Raw genomic sequence first — 10,420 nt, forward strand, 5'->3', positions numbered from 1 at the left:
CGTACCTATCACCACGGCCAACTTGATGCGTCAGTCTCGCTAGTGCAGCGAAGGATCCATTCGGCCGTGCTATTAGTTACCTGCCACATCACTAGGAGCGCTGCAGTCATCTTTGTTTCCAAGCTCTAACATGGACGGTGCACTTCTGTTATATCGTCGTTGCCGGGACAAAACCTCCTATGTGATAATATTTTTGGAGATATACTGACCCGCAGCACATACATTATGAAGAGCGAGATGCCTTGACAATATTCACACAATATTGCAGCTTAGATGACAGAACCTTACCGGCCAAAGTTCTAAGCTACAATATTTCACATAGGAGATTTTGTCCCGGCAGTGACAATATATTGGTGATCTGTGCTGTCGCATACCTTATCTAAGTCTATAAAAGTCATTACTATATCCTTCCCATATTCCCAGTTCTTTTCCATGATCTGTCTCAGACTGAAAATGGATTCCAATCTTAACCTTCCAATTCTGAAACCCAACTGTTCCTCTTGTAACTGACTTTCCATCTTTTCTCTAATTCTTTTTTCCAATATCCTTTCCATTATCTTGGCATCATGGGAGATAGTGGTGATTTCTCAGTAGTTACCACAGATCTTCTTATCTCTTTTCTTGAATATTAGTATTATAACCCCTTTTCCCAATTCTCAAGAACTTCTCTCTCCGTCAATGAGCTAGAATATAATACATAGAGTGGCTATCATGCTGCCATCTTTGAAGAAAGTTGAATTGGTGAATGCCATGTCTTAAATGTACCTCTGTACGCGGAGCGCTGTGTGAGTGCGGAACAAAGCGGGAAAATGAGACATTTTCATACAGAACTTATTCATTAGGTATAACAGTTAGAGAATATTTGAGTTGATGATGAAAATATTGGATGGAAAGTGTAACTATTTGATGTGTATAAGTTTTCCTTAAGCACAGGTTCCCTACAGAATCGCAATGTACTGTAAGTTAAAATAGAAGAAATAAAATATGTAACAGTTTGTTTTTTGTTGAAACGATATATTGTTGAAGGAAATGATAAAATCAATAATTATTTTAGCAAAAAGATGTGGAGATATCCTCACACCTCCAGTTTATCAACATGCAGCAGAGTGTAGGTCTACGGTACAAAATTATGGATTAGGATGCGTATATAATCAGCCAAGAAAATGAAGCACACTTGAATGAATTTATAATACATTTCAAAGGCAACCTTACTATGTAACAATTTTATAAGAAGGACTGGAAATAAAATTTACAGTGAACAAATTGAATTTTGTATTGATCTATTAATAGTTAAACATCTCGATTCAAAACAGCTCTCTCTTTCACATGCTGTCGTATGCCTTTTCTAAGTCTGTCATTACTCTATCCTTCCCATATACCCAGTTCTTTCCCATGATCTGTCTCAGATTGAAAATGGATTCCACTGTTGACCTTCCAATTCTGAATCCCAATTGTTCCTCTTGTACGTATTTTCTACCTCTGATTCATTGCCCCATGAAAATATTTATTTTGTGTACATTTGCTATATGGTCACTCCTTTCAGTACTTGTGTAATAACTCTGTAACTGCGGTGTAAACTAATTTAAAATACTACTTTAAAAGAAGTTTTGTCATGCTGGCATAATGGATTTCCTCAATGAACTTGATAGTAGTAAATAAATTATAGTAAAACAACTGCCCTGCAACTGACAAGAGAATTTCGGTCTGTAACTTTAACTAATAAGGTTTATGTTGCATCTTTGCGACAGTGACTTTTATCTTACTTTTACAGCCATGTGGCAATTTCACATCATGAGCTGGATAAAGAGACTGTATTTTATATGTTTCTAGGCAATAAGTACTTTCTTCTCTTCGAAATGCTGAGCAAACATAATCTTCAGACAATCGTGGCTTTTAATTTTCTTTCTCAACTCACGGATGACATTTCCTGCTATGTACTCAAGATCATTTTCAGAGTACTTGGTGAATGACTTGCAATTTGTAGTGCAGCAATCATGATCAGTAGAGGCGCTATCAACATAGATTAGAGAAGCATCACTTCGTGTCGATGGGTCAATCTGTCCCAGTAAACACTTCCTGTATGTTAATATGTTAATTGAATTGCTCTGCATTGTGATTATTCCTGTTTGCTCCCATATTACGTATGGATGAGAAGAGCATTTCTAAATTGTCGGTAATGCCTAGTGTAACTAACCAAACACCCAATCCCATAGAGAAATGGGACAAAAGTTGGACGCACACATATAATGTTCTTCAAATGTTCTGAACAGAGAGTATTTTGCTGCTTTGGATACCACTTGTCTCTCTCTTATTCACCCACTACCTAGTCAGCTATTTGTCTTTGTCTTTTAGTGAGAACCTGTGACGAGAATTTGTGCCTTTTTTTTTTTTCCTAGTTGTTTTACGTCGCACCGACACAGATAGGTCTAGATTCACAATTAAGTATTTATTTATTTTCCACCTAGTCTTACGGCGATGATGGGACAGGAAAGGACTAGGAGTGGGAAGGAAGCGGCCGTGGCCTTAATTAAGGTACAGCCCCAGCATTTGCCTGGTGTGAAAATGGGAAACCACGGAAAACCACTTTCAGGGCTGCCGACAGTGGGGTTCAAACCTACTATCTCCCGAATACTGGATACTAGCCGCACTTAAGCGACTGCAGCTATCGAGCTCGGTGAATTTGTGCTTTGCAGTGGCAAAAATTGAGATGATCTTTCAATATACATAGCCTTCTTACAATAGAAAAGAAATAAACTTATCCGAAAGATACACTGTGTTGCTTGAACAAAAGCATGCAAAACAGAATGTAGACATATTCATGCTACAATAAATAATTATCCAAGTTTCCCCCATACAATAAATAAAGCCAAACTATAAAATAATTTCTATCAACTATGAACTTGACACACATGCGAGATTACTCAGACAGCTGTTGTCGTTAGCTGGTACATTTATATCATGGCAGCCGTAGTGTTGCTTGCCTCCGCCTGGAGCACTAATTGAGCTGCTATAGCCACTCTATGTATGATATTCTAGCTTGTTGCTCTCCACACACATTTGAGTATTCTGTAAGTCCACTGGAGTCCCACTGGTCCTCCAGCCTTGATCATTTCAATGGCTACTTCATCTGTTCCCACAGCTTTTCTCATCGTCGTCTTTTTAATCGCCTATTTCACCTCTGTTATTGCAATGTCTGATTCCTTCTCTGTTGTTTCTATTCCTGCTGCCTGAATACCTTCTCCACATGCCTAGTTTTGCACTTAAAGCAGTTCACTGAAATATTCTTTCCATCTGTTCATTATTTCTTCTGGTTTTCTCAGTATTACTCTTTTATTCTTCAGAAATCCTGTGTTCACCATTTCATTCCTATATTTTCTTATAATTCCAAATAATAATTTTCCCCCCCACAGTTTAACCCTTGAAGCCAGTATTAAAAGTTGGCCAAGTTTTACTCTACAGCGGTAATAGAAAAATATCACAATTTTATTATATCAGAAACTTGCTATAACTTCTAAACGACTTGTCCGATTTTGTTCAAAATAAGTGGATACGCAGTTCATATCATGCAGATGTTGTATTTACATACAAAAAGGTGGCATGCAAACTAATAAAATGCCTAATTACCATCTTGTTGGAATAAAGTTCGAATCAACAGGTGTTCATGACCACTCGGGTGAGCATTCACTTATATTACTATCATTATGTACATCATATGTAATTTCCTGCTGTGAATAATAATCATCATCACTAACACTTTCACTGTCACTTGGATTATTTTCATTACTACTTTCACCTAATATGACATACTGACATAGAGACTTGACCATTTTTAAAAAAGTTAGGAAAGGGAACCTGATGAGCAATTACGAAAATATTTATATAGGTTTGGACCCGAGTATTAACGCAAACAAAAATTTGAATGATGTACAAGAGAACAAAAATCTGTTATATGAACAGATACCATCGCTTTTATCATCACGAAAAATTAATCATTTGAAGTTACCACCTCTAAAACAAACATCCCAACCTCCCGTTCTCATGTAGGCCGAGCTATTTCTCCTTCCCCTACTGCTCCTCAACATCCCCACCCCCCCCTTCCAATCGCCCCTAGCCAAGTTCCGCCGGGTGAGAGGAAACATAATTATAACACACGCAGTAGCGTGGTGAGAAGCAAGTCTGAGTGAGGCTCAGATGTGAACCAGCTATAGGGAGTTTCACCAACTTTGATGGTAAGCTTTCACGTTATGCATTCGTGACAGAAACTCGTTTCTTAAATTTCCGAAGGTTTTAAATCCATTAATTTTATATATCTCTTTATTTCCAGACCTTGTCATAAAAAATATATATATATATATATAATCATAAGAATTAAGCTACCAATATGGTGGACATGCAGCGAAGATCTTTGCCACAGGACAGGCTATCTCAGAAGCATTAGATTCCTTCTACCAGAAATAGCTTAATTTTAAAATGGAATTTCCATATGAATTAAAGCTTTCAAATATTCTGATGTGGATTTGGTCCCATTTTCCTATTCCAAAGCCAGAATTCAAATCTCCCTCAGTCAGTACACTGAAGCTACTAGCACTGCATGTCATATTTTCAAGAAATATCATTCAAATGTTAACACTGAAGAAGGACATGGGTTCTTCCATTTTTAAATTATTAGACAGCAACAATGAGCATTGTAATCTGTCACAAGACATTATGGGTGGCATGTCATATTTTCAAGAAATGTCATTCAAATTTTAACATTGAAAATATTTTTTTTTGCAAGAAGTAATGGACAATTTTATATAAATAATGTGTATATTTTATATTCAGTGTATTCTCAAACACTTCTTAAAGGACATGGGTTCTTCCATTTTGAAATTATTAGACAGCAACAATGAACACTGTATCTTAGAGGTGAAGCTTCCATGGTGTGAAGAATTATTTAGTTTATTTTCCGGGTTGAACCGTGTTGTTGTTGTCTGTACATCATGTACAGTTTGCCGACGTTTTTGAATACACTGCAGTATTCTTTGTCAAGGCGACTGAAATGCCCCTACTTGATCCGAGGTAATCAGTCTCCCAGACAGCAGTCACACTACAAGGGTGGTCCTGACCTTGGTCTTTTATATCCTAGCCTTTCTTGCCGACGTAAGCCCCCTGGCTGTCTCGTGAGAATTCTGGAAGGTATGTGTCACAGCCAGGTAGTGGGGCTTGCCCGTGCTGTTATGTAATTGGAGTTTCGGCCTGTGTGTTAACGTTGTGTGGTCTGTATGTTGTAGCACCTTACATTCTTTACCCGATACCTCCATTTCAAACTCGTAATTGGGCTGCCTAATCAGATGAAATGGGGTCGCTCAGCGGATACCTCAGGGTTTTCAGATGCCAAGTAAGACATGAAATCTTACTTCAAGTTACGTTTTACGTGAGTATGAAAAGATTAACAACGCACGGGAAACGCCTATAGAATCTCATGACATAATAGTAATAATCGTCAACCTATTTCTTAAATCTAAGTATTCACCAACGTGAGAACTGGTCATAACTAAATGGAGTACTTAATTAATCAACAATTCACTTAGCTAAGCAAGTAACTTACCAACTAGGCTATAATGAAAGAATTCATGACACATTAAATTGTAGAAAAATAAACAAGATATTTATTGACTAAATATTGGACTATTAAACTGGAATTTAATCCATGGCATTACTTGTCATTGCGTATTTACAAGTGTGGATTGTGAGTCAGCGCTGGCTCGTAAAAAGAGAAATAATATCTAGTATTAAATTATGCAGATCAGTTCCATGATGAAATCAAAATTGAGTATGTACATATTTACAATCGATCACTGGACATCTAAGGTCCATTCTGAAGTTAAGTCATAGATACAACACCAACATAATTAGGTTGTTACGAGAGTTCATTCGCTTTAAGACTAATTAAACAAGTCTGAATAAAACACACGGTTAAGCTGAAGTATATATATAAAGTCCACTAATAAGCTCAAACTTGAAATTAAACCAAATTATAACTTTAAATTTCAGGACTGAACTGTATATCACAGTTATATTTAATCACCAATCATATTAGAATTGAGCGTTGAGAATATTAAATAGTAAATCGTAGCTGATACTCAGTAAATGACGAGTCACTAATAAGTAAATCCACATAAGTAAACTCGAATAAGTAAATCTGGATGCGTAAATTTGAATGCATAAATCCATATGAGTAAATCCGAACTCATGCTTTATTACTTCTTTCACGTTGTGCATGGACAACTACTTACGCTTTACAATGGCGAAAAATGAAAGTATCCTCCTATTCAATACATCATATATTCCGTCATTAGACGGAGTAAACAAGTTCAGACATGTTTCGGCTCGTTTGAGCCATCTCAAACCATCTCAAACGAGCCGAAACATGTCTGAACTTGTTTACTCCGTCTAATGACGGAATATATGATGTATTGAATAGGATACTTTCATTTTTCGCCATTGTAAAGTGAAAACCGTCAATACGGAATGATTCTAATATCTTGTAACAACTACTTACGGACTAAGGCATTTGTTCCTAGTGCCTGTTAAATTTGGCTCCTACTCTAACATTTCCCTAGATGTTGTTCGTTGAGAAAATGCAAGTTCAAACAGAGTATATGTTAGTCTATTCAGCTATCTAGCTAACTTCAACATAACCTTTGGCTGTCATACACGTCTTTTAGGCTCAATGTCCCTTTCCTTCGTTATATTCCATAACATTCTACTTCAATGCAAGCTATTTAATTCTTACACGCAGTTACAATGTAAGTACTATCTCGTTGTATTCAGAAACATAATATCATCTTTATCGGTGTCGTGAATGCATTTGGTCAAAACACAGCTATAAAACGTATAGTAGTATTCCGATATTCATTTCAGCACATCGAAAGTTGACATATGATCCCATCACAAGCATAATTCTACAATAGTAAATTCTATTCATACCTTGGCTTAGGTCAATCCTGCGGTGTGGGCAATCTCACGTATACGAATCTAAAGAATGTAGCGTGGCATATCTTAAACTGCGGGCACTCAATGGCCCCTACGTAGTGCGCATAAATCTCCTCATATCACTATATAACTCATACTTTTCCTCAAGTTAGCACAATTGTAACCTTATTTCAACATCCATATATTATCTTAACATCGTAGCCTCAATAATAACTCGTCGCGTTCCCATATACATTACCATGTCAAAACTGCCACACTATGTTTCTTAAAACAACATTTTAAAGTTGCTATATATCATAACCTATGATTGAGTTCAATGCCCTTATTGCGAAGCAAAATAATGCGTGATTCCATATGTTTATTTTACACCGCGCGCAACCAAACGTGATGTCGACTTGTAGCATTACCGAAATGAATTCTCTGTAATCTGCCAGTATGTCATTACTATCAGCTGTTTCCAAAATTCCTTTTTTCAAACCTCTCGCTACATACGTGTTATTTTGACCGATATATGATGACGTATATATCCAACACATTAGGATCTTATGCTATATTGCTAGATCATGTAACTCCGGACTTAAGTATCTCACACTTCACTGGTAACACTCACTTGCATTTCTTATATATCGGTATTATATTCAACCTATCGGCACATGCCTAAGGCGCATGTGTAGGCAAACCAAAAATTATGCAATTAAGTATTGTAAATGACTTAGCTCACTCATGGTTGGTCCTGGTCCAGCTGTTCTGCTTCCCAAATGGATGTAGTTGGGTCTGTGGTCAGGTCATGGGTTGGACATCTGGTACATCATCTGCTTCCTCATCATGGAATTGCTGTCTGGTTTCTCATTCCCTTCCTCATCACGGGTTGGTCGAATGGTTTCCCGTCGCCTTCCTCATCTTGGCTCGGTCGTATGGCAAGATGTACTGGTCCCCAGCTTGGTCCATCATGTATATTTAGCACATCATCTTCATGGTATTCTGGTCAGCAACTAAAATATGGATTACAGCGCAGTGAACAGCCATTATATAATCCTTTTTGAAGTTTGTAATCCTTGAATTATTATTTCTTTTGTTGGTCTCCGACGTATATCTTCGGTCTCGTTGGTGTTAATTTCAGTGAATCTATCTCTGTCGGCTGCTTCTTGTGGATCTTGAAAACTTATTTTTATTCTGTTTCAATAAATCGAGATGTATCTCTTCTTGTATGAGATCCTTTTCTTTTAGATGCTGGCTTGGTCTTCCTTTGCAGGGTATATATCAAGCGCGCTCTGTATCCGCCCACGCGTATTTTGTGGTACTAGCCGATTTCTTTTTTTAATACCTGTAATCAACTCTGCTTATTTTCCGGTGAATTAACTTGTTTTCTTTTCTTTTCCAACGGTTTTTCCTTTAGTATAGCCTCAGATCGCTTCTTCTTCCTTTAAAATTATAGCGCGGTCGGCAGTTCCGTCTTCACTCTCCGTTGAAAAAAAATTAAGATGGAGTTTTCTTAACAATCCGTAGTTTTCTACTTTTTTCGTAAAACAATACAGTAGACAGTCCACTGTCCGTTTCACTCTCAATACTCGACCGTTCCACGACGTGTAGGGTCTTCTATGTCACCGCAACTGGTGTCTATTCTTTGCTTCCTATAGATCAAATGGGCCATACCTTCACTCGGCGCCATTTTGAAAGCTGTCGCGGAGGTGTGAACAGGCACAATGTCTTAAACTATGAATAACAGGCATCAAAGAATTACTGATTTTATATCCTTCTTCTAAATTCATATTGTTCGGATGTTTTTTGATTTCGATAGCCTCATGGATTTTCCTTTCCAGATTCCAAGGGATAGCTGTTAGGATCTTGCCTTGTTTCGTAGGAATGCTTGGCTACTGCTGAAATATCTGTGTTTTGGTTCTTGGTGTGACAGGTATGTTCTTTTAGGCGGGTGGAGATCAGATGTTTTGTTTCACCAACGTAACATGCTCCGCAACTACATTCAATGTGATATATTCCATGAGCCTGTAGTTCTATTGTGTCTTTTACTGGTGGTAGGTATCGGGCTAGCTTCCGGTGTAGTTTATAGATGATTTTAATGTCGTATTTGTCCAGTATTTTGCCGATCCTGTTTGTAGTGTTTTTAATGTATGGCAGTATTGCTGTTTTCGGGCGGGTCAGTTCTTCTTTCTCGTTGGCTACTCGCCTAATAACATCCAACGAGTCTTTAGAAAATCAGAAGAGAACAAAGAAAAGACCGCCGTAGGAGAAAACAAAGGTAAATAGTGTGTATATTTTGTCTTCAGTGTATTCTCAAACAGTTCATAAAGGACATGGGCTCTTCCATTTTTAAATTATTAGACAGCAACAATGCAACCACCACTGAACTGAACTTCGCTGTCAACAAAGTACTGCAGAAGAACCTTATAAATCTGAAAATCATGTGAACTAACAAGGAATTCATCCCAATCTGAGGTTGAGAGAACACGATGTTGTTGATATCATTTGACGTGTCACACAACATCTAGTTCAGGTGAGTGGAATATTAGCAGCTTATAAAAAATCTTGTCCACAGTAGAATGATGGCCAGTTTATCTTCAATTGGTGCAAAAAGCATCTATATACTTCTCACAAAGAAAATTGTCATAGAGTTCACAAAATGGTCAAAGCAAACTTTCACTTTGTGTCTGGGCTGAAATTAAGAACAACTACTTGGCTGTGTAAACATTCTTGGAGAACCATGGTGAATCACAATGTTAAATGACTATTATATTTCATGAAATACGACTATTAAATTGAAAGAGTTCATTTTGGTTCAGATGGATTTTTGAACTGTTCAGTGGCTAATTCTTATTCACTTCTTCTGGTATAAGTTAAAAGTAACTTCTATTTCCTATAGATCATATTCCTATTTAGAGACAGTTGCTTCTCACACAACTAAAAGGTAAATTTTCCATTGTTCTCCTGTGGACAAGGATTTTTTTTTTTTTGTAGCTAATACTGCGCATAAGAACAGAGTTGGGAAGTAATTGAGTAAAAGTAATCAAATTACTTGTAAAGATTACATTCATAGCAATTTTTACTTATTTAATTTGTACTTGTAATTTTCTTCTTGAAATAAAATTGTAATCGTTACTTTCCAGAAATAGATATACACTGCATGGATGTAAAAATGGGAAAAAGGGTAAATGATGATATTTTTTCAGTTGTACTACAGCAGAAACAGTAGCTTCACCAGTTTTGGATGAGATGCTTTCTTAGACTTCTGAAGACATTCTTATACCAATGATGTTCTGAAAATTAAATACAGTTATTCCTACACGTGCCTCTGTAAGGCATCTCTTCAGTAAATGCAAAGATGTACTTTCCTCCAAAGAAGCCAAGGCTTAGTGATGAGAATCTTAAGAACAAATTAATTTATTTGCAAAGTAAATGACAAATTATTTGAAATGCTAAGTCATTA

This window comes from Anabrus simplex, chromosome 3, assembly GCF_040414725.1.
Source record: "Anabrus simplex isolate iqAnaSimp1 chromosome 3, ASM4041472v1, whole genome shotgun sequence".
Lineage (NCBI taxonomy): Eukaryota > Metazoa > Arthropoda > Insecta > Orthoptera > Tettigoniidae > Anabrus > Anabrus simplex.